Source organism: Rhineura floridana, chromosome 22 (genome assembly GCF_030035675.1).
Source record: "Rhineura floridana isolate rRhiFlo1 chromosome 22, rRhiFlo1.hap2, whole genome shotgun sequence".
In the NCBI taxonomy this organism is placed as follows: Eukaryota; Metazoa; Chordata; class Lepidosauria; order Squamata; family Rhineuridae; genus Rhineura; species Rhineura floridana.
This window is the reverse complement of record NC_084501.1, coordinates 4593659-4604586: the sequence shown is the minus strand read 5'-3', so window position 1 is coordinate 4604586 and position 10928 is coordinate 4593659. Positions and strand designations below refer to the sequence as shown.

The 10928-nt window shown below is 45.2% G+C and overlaps 1 protein-coding gene across 1 annotated transcript in view; it reads right to left on the bottom strand.

Annotated features, from left to right (window-relative positions):
• IQGAP3 (IQ motif containing GTPase activating protein 3) overlaps positions 1–1137 on the bottom strand; it is a 98966-nt gene extending 97829 nt beyond the window's left edge. Inside the window, exon 1 of the mRNA XM_061605840.1 lies at positions 407–1137. The gene's annotated coding sequence lies outside the window, so the exon portion shown is untranslated. The remainder of the gene's footprint in view (positions 1–406) is intronic.
• Between the last annotated feature and the right edge of the window lie 9791 nt (positions 1138–10928).

Genomic DNA, 10928 nt, shown 5'->3' with positions numbered 1-10928 from the left:
AGAATCTGGCCCTACCAGCCCTGGTGGTTTGGGAGGTTCCTCTGGGAGTTCCTGTCCAGCATCCTCACGTGCAATGGTCAGCTTGGAGCCCTGACTCTGACCCAGCTCTTCATCAGGTGCCCCTGCAGCCTCCGACTCTGTGTTCAGCTCACTCCTGGACAGGCTCACAAAATGCTGTAGGCGTGCCCCCCCCCTCCGATCCCCATCCAATGGGGAAAAGGCCCCTACATTGTTCGGTATTATAAAAATACCAGAGAGAAATAGGAACTAATTTGGTTGGTCCTATTTCTTAGCAGAGATATAAAAATACAAGCAGCAAAATGAGAATGTAAACCATGCCCACCTTTCTCTATATAAATAACAACAGACACAATCTTCTTAGGTAAAAGATAAAACAATTACTCACGACCTCTTCATGTGTTAGAAAACATAGGCTGTAGCTTAGATGAAAGAAAATATAGAAGTCTCAGTCCATCTTGGTGTTTGTATTGATGCTCTTAGCAGAGAGCATCATGCCATGCGGCCTCTCTCAAAGGCAGGAAGATCAGCAATGGAGAATATTCAAAAATCCCCCAGGACAAAGGAGGAGGAAGTCAGGTAAGTAACCCCACCCATTAGGAAGTTACATCATGGTAAAACAGGTACATGGGATATTTCCTCAAATATCCCTTAAAGGGAACATGCAACATTTGCCTATTCCAACATACATCAGCCGCTGCTGCAGTTGCTCACAGAGAGAAGCTCTTTGCACCTCTCCTCCATTCAGGTCAGATGGGAGGGTGGGTGTCCAGCCCTGGCATCCAATGAAACATGGGCATGTTTCAGGAAGCGATGTTCAGTGTAGGAGAGGCCGAGCCAGTGGAAGCAGGAACTAAGCAGGAAGCGCAGTCTCTTGTGAATTTGCATTTTTGAGGGGATGCTTACTGAGACCCTTTGTGGGTGCCATAGGGGGTCCTGGCAGGCACGTTGGTGCCCATGGGCACCACATTGTCAACCCCTTTGTAGACAATGGAGAGGCCACTTTGCTTTATCTTTCTGTAGTGTTGGCTGCTACAGCTCAGCTTGCAAGACGAGACAGGATCTCCACTCCTGGAATTCCAAACGGGCACGCCATGTTTGTCAGCAGTAGCACTGAAGACACTCAGCAGCCCACGGGGACTTCTGCCTGTCACAACCAGACGCAGGCTAACAGGTCAGCCCGGAAGCAACAGCTACTCCTGCAAGGTGCCGGCACTGGGCATATCTCCACTTGCCTTTAATTTCTAAAAAAGAAAGTTGTTCAAAACATCTTTTTCTTTCATTGTTTAAAACATTGTTTGACTTTTTTGCAATATATAAAAATCTGCGCTCCTTTACTTCCCATCTGATTCATCACCACTGCACTCTTACCTGGTTCATTCTTTATATCCTGCCAAGCCATGTTTGAGGGAGTTTAACTCTGGTTTGGTATGAAGTCTGGATTGGCAAACTATCGTTTGCAATCAGCCGGCAAAATCAGGACTGAAAGTCCTGGTTTTGCAATGACCTGGCAATCCAGAAGCCATGGTTTGAAGTAAGCTTGTAGTCCATGCTGACTGTGGTTTCGTGTAACACACCAGAATTCGCAAGCTACAATCAGAAACAATAATTTGAAGTAGGTTTTCAAACCATGGTTTGTGGTAACTATAGTTCGACAGTTGGCACAATGGTTAAATTAACAAACCAGAGTTAAGAACATTGTTTTGCCTCTGAAGGCCACTGTACCAAGAGCTGGGAACAGATGGAAAATTAAAGCTCTAAACAACTTGCTCTAAACTGGTTCTAAACTACCACGATTTGCTATAATATCTTAACTGAGTCATTAAGAATGTCAAACAGGAGCAGCCGGCACAAAGCCCCAACTTTGCATCCGTCAGGCGGGGGCATGGCACCAGCCCACAATACTAGCTGCTCCTGATGTCAAGTCAGAAATAAAGTACAGGTGCAAACTTTTGTAAGGCACAAACAGACCTGGAGGACAGTCTCTGAAGGCACCTAATGCAGCCACTTTGCTAACCAGACACAGGTCTGGGTTTGGTCACCTCTAGGTACCCATGTACGCTGTCTTAATATTACCAAATAAATGCAGTTCAGAACAAGGGCTTGCATCGAACTAAGTCATACGCAGAGTAGACCCACTGAAATAAATGGACAAGTCTGTTAGGCCTATTGAATTTGGGGAAAGAGGGCAAGACCAACTTTCCACAAGCATATCCATCTATGGCTCCCCTTCCCAATGTCATGCATGTGCAAAAAAACAGGACATAACACAGACTTTATGTTTTGAATCTGGAAACCAGATCTCAGTGATGTCCCTTCTTCTTTTCCAGCAATCTCAATGCTTTTCTGCATCCAGGTCCCTCCTGCCACAACTGCTTACAGAACAGGAAGTTCCGTCATTCACAAAGAAGTGGGTACAGCAGTGGCACCTGGGCTGTTGCTCCTAAGGGGCAAGTTCATAATCAAGAGGGGTACATTTTGAATGAAGGGAGGTGGTGAGGCGAGGCTTGGCGTTGGGGCTAGGCCAATAGCTACACCTTTGGAAGGCAACATTTCTGAGACCCACAGAACTGGTGATTGGAGGGGGCCATGTGCCACTCCCACAGAGCTGATAGGCCTGGAGGTGGGCAAGAGACTGCCACCACCATAGTCCTTCCACGGGACAGCAGGGAGCAGCCATGCCAAGCCAGCCATGACTGGACTGTCCGGCCAACCGAATTGTGGCTGCTGAAAAATGGGGCCTGAGCTCATGGGGCTTGGAAAGTGGTCCGGGAGCATGCATGGCCTGTTGGTTCCTGTGTGTGTGTGAATGTGCATGCATGCTCAGCAATGCCCCTGGCTTTGCTACCCACCTATAGAAGCAGGGAGTTTGTCGTCAAGCACTGGGCAGGCTGAGTCATGTGACGGGTCGTCTGCGCTCACCTTTGTGGGCACCTGCTGAGGAGGCCTGTCGCAAAAGATCTTGCTGCCAAAAGTGAATATGTCTAAGCAGAACAAACCACACTGCTCTCAGGGCAGTCCAAGGTTCTCAAACTTTTTATCCCCAGGACCCACTTAAGTGGGCTGACATTCACTGAAGACCGTCAGTCACAAAATGGTGCTGGATGAAGGCAGAGTTTGGTATAATCAGATGGCAGTGACGGACAAAATTTTCTACTGGTATCTAATTCCTTTTTGGAATTTGCTAAAATCTTTGCCACAGCAATTTCATTGTGGTAAGGAGTTCCACAGTTCATTTGAGAAGCACTGCCCTAAACTCTGGTTTATGCTGCTGTTTTTCTGTCATGCCCAGCAGGCCACCATGAGTGCGAGACTGGCCAACTGAGAGCAACGGTCTCAGAGAGGTAGGTTGGTTAACGCAATGCATGACGAATGGCACCGTCCACACACTGGCCAGCCTTATCAGAAGGAAAGTTGAGGCGGAAGCCTTCCAGCAACATAGCCATTATGGCTACAGAAAGTCACAGGGTACAGACCCAGAAATGGGCATTCCTGTGTGTGATTATTATTACTATTTTAAATTTCTATCCTGCCATTTCACCCAGAAGGAGCCCAGGGCAGCAAACAAGGGACAAAACCACTAAAAACATCTTAAAACTTTTCAAAAACAAAAATCTTAAAAGCATCTTTATGTAGTCGTTGTTCTTTGTTGTTATGTGCCTCCAAGTCTACTATGACTTATGGCGACCCTATGAATCAGTGACCTCCAAGAGCATCTGTCATGAACCACCCTGTTCAGAACTTGTAAGTTCAGGTCTGTGGCTACTTTAATGGAATCAATCCATCTCTTGTTTGGCCTTCCTCTTTTTCTACTCCCTTCTGTTTTCCCCAGTATTATTGTCTTTTCTAGTGAATCATGTCTTCTCATGATGTGTCCAAAGTATGATAACCTCAGTTTCATCATTTTAGCTTCTAGTGACAGTTCTGGTTTAATTTGTTCTAACACCCAATTATTTGTCTTTTTTGCAGTTCATGGTATCTGCAAAGCTCTCCTCCAGCACCACATTTCAAATGAGTTTGTTTTTCTCTTATCCGCCTTTTTCACTGTCCAACTTTCACATCCATACATAGAGATCGGGAATACCATGGTCTGAATGATCCTGACTTTAGTGTTCAGTGATGCATCTTTGCATTTGAGGACCTTTTCTAGTTCTCTCACAGCTGCCCTCCCCAGTCCTAGCCTTCTTCTGATTTCTTGACTACAGTATTGTCTCCATTTTGGTTAATGGTTGTGCCAAGATATTGATAATCATTGACAAGTTCAATGTCCTCATTGTCAACTGTAAAGTTTCATAAATCGTCTGTTGTCATTACTTTAGTCTTCTTGACATTCAGCTGTAGTCCTGCTTTTGTGCTTTCCTCTTGAACTTTCATCAGCATTCGTTTCAAATCATTACTGGTTTCTGCTAGTAGTATGGTATCGTCTGCATATCTTAAATTATTGATATTTCTCCCTCCAATTTTCACACCTCCTTCATCTTGGTCCAATCCTGCTTTCCATATGATATGTTCTGCGTACAGATTAAACAAATAGGGTGCTAAAATACACCCCTGGCTCACACCCTTTCCGATGGGGAACCAATCGGTTTCTCCATATTCTGTCCTTACAGTAGCCTCTTGTGCAGATTATAGGTTACGCATCAGGACAATCAGATGCTGTGGCACCCCTATTTCTTTTAAAGCATTCCATAGTTTTTCATGATCTACACAGTCAAAGGCTTTACTGTAATCTATAAAGCACAGGGTGATTTTCTTCTGAAATTCCTTGCTCTGTTCCATTATCCAACGTATGTTTGCAATATGATCTCCGGTGCCTCTTCCCTTTTGGACGTCTGGCATTTCTCGCTCCATATATGGCAAGAGCCTTTGTTGTAGAATCTTGAGCATTACTTTACTTGCATGGGATATTAAGGCAATAGTTTGATAATTACTGCATTCCCTGGGATCCCCTTTCTTTGGAATTGGGATGTATATGGAACGCTTCCAGTCTGTGGGCCATTGTTTAGTTTTCCATGTTTCTTGACAGATTTTAGTCAAAATTTGGACTGATTCAGTCTCAGTAGCTTGTAGCAACTCTATTGGTATGCCATCTATTCCTGTTGATTTGTTTCTTCCAAGTATTTTAAGAGCAGCTTTCACCTCACATTCTAAAATTTCTGGTTCTTCATCATACGGTTCCTCCGTGAATGAATCTGTCATCCGGGCATCTCTTTTGTAGAGTTCTTCAATGTATTGCTTCCATCTTCCTTTTATTTCATCTCGGTCAGTCAGTGTGTTCCCCTGTTGATTATTCAACATCCCTACTCTTGGTTTGAATGTCCCTTTCATTTCTCAATCAATCAATCAATGTTTATTACGGTCATAGACCAAATAACATACAACAGTATCAATACAAAATACACTAAAATCAGTTGAAAAAACAAATGGCTATTGACATTTAAAATCTAAGCTATAATTGTCTCTATCCAGTGGCTATCATAGACCTTCTATAATGGATAGCAGCAGAGCAAAAGCTAGCAACCTTGGTTGTTACCAGTGAGGAATGATCAGACAGAAGGTAATTTACATAAAAGGTTCCAGACCTGCCGGGGAAATTTTGTAAAATAGGAGTGATTTGATGTAATCTAAGATCTCGGTAAAATGGGCAAGAGAGTAATACATGTTCAACCGTTTCCACTTCTTCATTACCACATGGGCACAGTCTTTTTATATAAGGTATTTTTTTGTATCGACCTTCCAGTAGGGCCGAGGGTAAAATATTAAATCTAGCCCATGTAAAGGCTCTTCGATATTTAGGTATGGATAAGGTGTATAGATATGAGGCCATCGTAAACGGCCTCGGGTTATACCTACACTTTGTGACCAACATCAGATGACTCTGGAGATCAATATCTCGTATCCATTGTGAGATGGATTCTTTTGCTTTTATATAGCCTAAATTAAGAATCATTGGTAAAGAAAATCCTAGATTTGATATTTTAACATTAATCATCTTCTTCCATTTGGAATGGAAGGCATCCGTGAGAGTGAGTGGAGCCAAGCCCACGGGTGCAAAGATCAATTTCAACCAGGAATTGATTCTGTACATCCAGACCCTGGATTCAATACTAGGAATCCCAGCCTCCAGTCGTAAGATATGACTAGGGACACAACGGGGGGCGGCCAGCACAGACCTAAGGAAACTATTCTGCACAGATTCAAGTGGAGAGTAGTTCTCATAGGTGTATTAGAGAGTAGTTCTCATGTATGGAGCTTGGGCTCCATACAGTAGCTGTGGTATGATCTTCATTACAAATACTTGTATAACTGCGGGAAAGAATTGTCCACCTCTGTTAAAGTAAAAAGAGAGGAGAGCTCTAATGGTTCTTTGGGCATTGGCTATAGCTGATTTTAAATGAGAACCCCAAGATCCCTTAGACTGAAATACCACACCCAGATATCTAAAGGATTGCACTTGAGCAATTGAGTTCCTCTGAATCCGCCATATATGTTTAATCCTTTTATTAGAAAAGACCAGAACTTTTGTTTTGTCACAATTGATTAGCAGAGACTCAGCACTGCAATAATTTGCAAGTGCTGACAATAGGCGTCTCATGCCAATACAAGAGCGCGATATCAGAGCTATATCGTCCGCGTACATAAGAATCGGTACAGGATTCTCTTTTAATCTGGGTGGATGTGATTGAACCTTATGCAGACTCCCCACTAACGAATTAATATAGAGGTTGAAAAGAAGGGGGGCTAATAAACATCCCTGTTTAACCCCCTTATAGGTGAAGATAGGTCTCGTTAAATGTCCTGCCTTATTGCATCTAACACACAGGCAGGTATTAGCATATAGGCCGCGTATTAAGCATAATAATGGTTTATCAATATTAGAGGCCTCTAGTTTCTCCCAAAGCCGTTCCCTAGAAATAGAATCAAAGGCTGTCCTAAAATCAATAAAAGACACTTTGACAACAATGGCTTCCCTGAAAGACTCCTGGGAACTGCAGTTTGTTAAGGGTGTTGACCACACACAGCTACAATTCCCAGCAGGATTAAAGTGGTATAAGAGTGCTTTAAATGATCTTCTGAGAAAAACTATCTGTCCTTGTGAACCTTCTTAACGTCTTCCCTTCTGTTTCCAGGGCAGCAGAAGCTCCTGCCAGACTCTTTGCCAGCCAAAGTTTGAAGCCCCGCCACCAACAGGGATGGAGGAACAGGTTGAAGTCTGTAATATGTGCTCTGATGTGACAGAGTCTTGGTGCTGGATCGACCAACCAACATGAGCTTAATGTGTCATGCCCATCAGGTCCCAATCGCCATTCACAAACTCTGGCATGCAGCTTCTGTGGAGAACACAAGCGCCCTTCTGGATCAGGCCACAGTGGGACCATCTAGTCCAGCATCCTGTTCTCAACAGTGGCTGGCTCACACATAACGCATGAAGGCCTCTCCAGGATTATTCCAGGCATCTCAACATCATCAGCGTTCCCAGAACACCAAGTCAGACCCCTGGTCCATCTAGCTCAGTATTGTCTACATTGACTGGCAGCAGCTCTCCAGGGTTTCAGACAGGGCGTCTGTCCTAAAGATACCGGCGATTGAACCTGCAACCTTCTGCATGCAAATCAGACGCTCTGCCACTGAGCTGTTCAGTTCACAGAGTCATGAGCGTCATTTAAATCTTTCTGTCTTCAGAAAACAGCCGGTGATCACTTGCTGCAGAGAGCGGCATAGTTTCCTACAATGAAAAGGCACCCGTAGGGTACATGGGGACACCAGAAGAGCCTGGCCGCTGGATCAAACTGAAGGCCCATCTCATCCATCATCCTGGTTCACCCAGTGGCCAGCCAGATGCCTCTAGGAACTCACAAGCTGGATGTGAAGGCAAGAAGTTTCTGCTTGCTATTGCCTTCCAGCAGCTGGTACTTAAGAGGTATCCTGCCTCTGGACATGGAGGTTCCATATAGTCATCTTGACTAATAGCCATTGATAAGACTTTTTCCCTCCTTGACTTTGTCTAATTCCGTTTTATACCCCAGCACACCTAGTTGTTGTCACCATCACCACCTCTTGTGGCAATTAATTCCGTAAGTTCATTCTATGTTGTTCCTTTTGCCTGCATTGTTGAATCTACTGCCAGTCAATTTCAGTTCTAGTAGAACGGGAGAGGTGGAGAACGGGAGAGGTGCCGGAGGATTGGAGACGGGCAAACATCATCCCGCTCTTTAAAAAGGGTAAAAAACAAGATCCGGGGAATTACAGGCCGGTCAGTCTGACTTCAATACCGGGAAAGATATTATAACAGATTATAAAAGAGTCCATTGGCAACTATCTAGATGACAATGCTGTGATTAGAAGGAGCCAGCATGGGTTTGTCAAGAAAAAATCCTCTCAAATTAATCTCATCTCTTTTTTTGATCAGGTCACTAGCCTAGTAGATGGTGGAAATGCTGTAGATGTCATCTATCTAGATTTCAGCAAAGCGTTTGACAAAGTCCCCCACAACCTTTTGATTAGCAAACTGGTCAAATGCGGACTAGATAGAAATACTGTCAGGTGGATTCACAACTGGTTGGAAAGCCATACTCAAAGAGTGGTCGTCGGTGGCTCTGCTTCGGACTGGAAGGAGGTTTCGAGTGGAGTGCCACAGAGTTCTGTCCTGGGGCCGATACTCTTCAACATTTTTATCAATGACTTAGATGATGGGGTGGAGGGAAGCCTTATGAAGTTTGCGGATGATACGAAACTGGGAGGGATAGCTAACACAATGGAAGACAGGAATAAAATCCAAAGGGACCTGGGTAGACTAGAAAATTGGGCTGAAATTAATAAAATGACATTCAATAAAGACAAATGCAGGATTCTGCATTTAGGCCACAAAAACAAAATGCATGGGTACAGGATGGGAAATACCCGGCTTAGCAGTAGTGCGTGTGAGAAGGACCTTGGAATTGTAGTGGATCGCAAGTTGAACATGACCCAGCAGTGTGATGCTGCAGCAAAAAAGGCAAACACGGTTTTGGGCTGCATAAACAGAGCTATAGTTTCCAGGTCGAGGGAAGTAATAGTCCCACTATATTCTGCATTGGTCAGGCCTCATCTGGAATACTGCGTTCAGTTCTGGGCGCCTCATTTTAAGAAAGATATAGACAAGTTAGAGCGGGTTCAGAAGAGGGCGACGAGGATGATAGCCGGTATGGAGAACAAGTCTTATGAGGAAAGGTTGAAGGAACTTGGCATGTTCAGTCTGGTGAAGAGAAGGCTGAGGGGTGACATGATTGCACTCTTTAAGCACCTGAAGGGCTGTCACATAGAGGAGGGTACAGATTTGTTCTCTGCTGCCCCAGAGGGTAGGACTAGGTCTAATGGTTTTAAGTTGCAGGAGCGTAGATTCAGATTGGACATTAGAAGGAACTTCTTGACAGTAAGGGCAGTTCGGCAATGGAACCGACTGCCTAGGGAGGTGGTGGGATCCCCTTCGCTGGATGTCTTCAAGCAGAGGCTGGACAGCTATCTGCGGGAGATGCTCTAGCTGTGGATTTCCTGCTGTGAGCAGGGGGTTGGACTTGATGGCCTGCAAGGCCCCTTCCAACTCTATGATTCTATTAGGGGAAGAGTGACTTTTTTCTCTCTGTCCACTTTCTCTGCACTACACACAATACTATATCTTATATATCTCTATTTGTCATCAATTTTCTAAACGAAGAAGCAGGCTTTCCCTGTGGAGCAGCCTTTGGCAACCTGGTGCCCTCGTGGTGTTTTGGACCACAACTCCCATCAGCCCCAGCCAGTACAGGAATCTAGCATAGTGATGCTTGCTGGGGCTGATGGGAGTAGTAGTTCAAAACGGTTATACTGGCTGAGGCTTGTGGGAATTGCAGTCCAAAACATCTGGAGGGCACCAGGTTGGCAAAAGCTGGCACAGAGGATGAGCTGCAGACCCCTTTCCTTCAATCTATTGGTTGATGGGTTGTCCATGTGATTCAGAGCAGTCATTGCCAATTATGAAAGTAAGCCTGTGTGCAGTCAGGTAACGGTTTAGGAGGAGTACAAGACCATTTCCATAAGCTACTCAACTCTGTCACTCCCGTGGTCTGGTCTTCGTGATTGGCTTGCTGAGTGGGAGACTATCCTGATGCCTTTTTAAAGAATCCTCCCACTCTAGAACCTACAGTTAGTGCTGCTGGCTGGACTCTGCAGTTTTAACAAGATATTAGATTGTACTGGTTTTCTCCTGCTGGGAGGAAGGGCAGGACATAAATCAAATGAATAATAATTAATAAAAATAATTAAAGGCTATTGTAGTTAAATAGTCTCTCTTTAACTAAAGGGTGTGGCCAATAATGAAAGGGGCAGTGCTTAGTGGGGTATAGTTTTGGGGGGAAGGAGGGGCGGAGATGCAAGAGAAAGAACTAGCAGTACCAGCCCGATTATTTTTTCTGACTTCACGCCCCGGTCTTCACCCCAAGGGGCCCGGTTAGATGTGATGGGCGCAGTTCTGCCATGATTAAGCATGGAACTACTGAGATTACTGAGTATGCTGGTGGAGGAGGAACCACAGGCCAGGGGGCCAAATGCAGCCTCTGTGTCTGGCCCTTGAGATCCCCTAGGCCACCCCCTCACGCAGTGGGGTGTGCAGTTGAGGGGTGCTTCTGCATACACAGTTTACCTCCCTCCTGGTAACCCCACATCCCCCAGGCAGCTCTTGACCTGTTGGGGGCTCCAGCGTCAGAAGTGCACCCTAGCTGAGAGAAATGTGCTTTGGGATGGGGGCTGCTGGAAGCGGGGGGGGGGGCTGTAGCTCCCCTTATCATATGTGCTTCTTCTGCTTTCTACACACGAGTGGGGACCTTCATGTGGCCCTCTAGGCCTCTATCGGCCCTTGAGAGTCCCCCTAGGCTAGGCCATGCCTCCTCTCCACC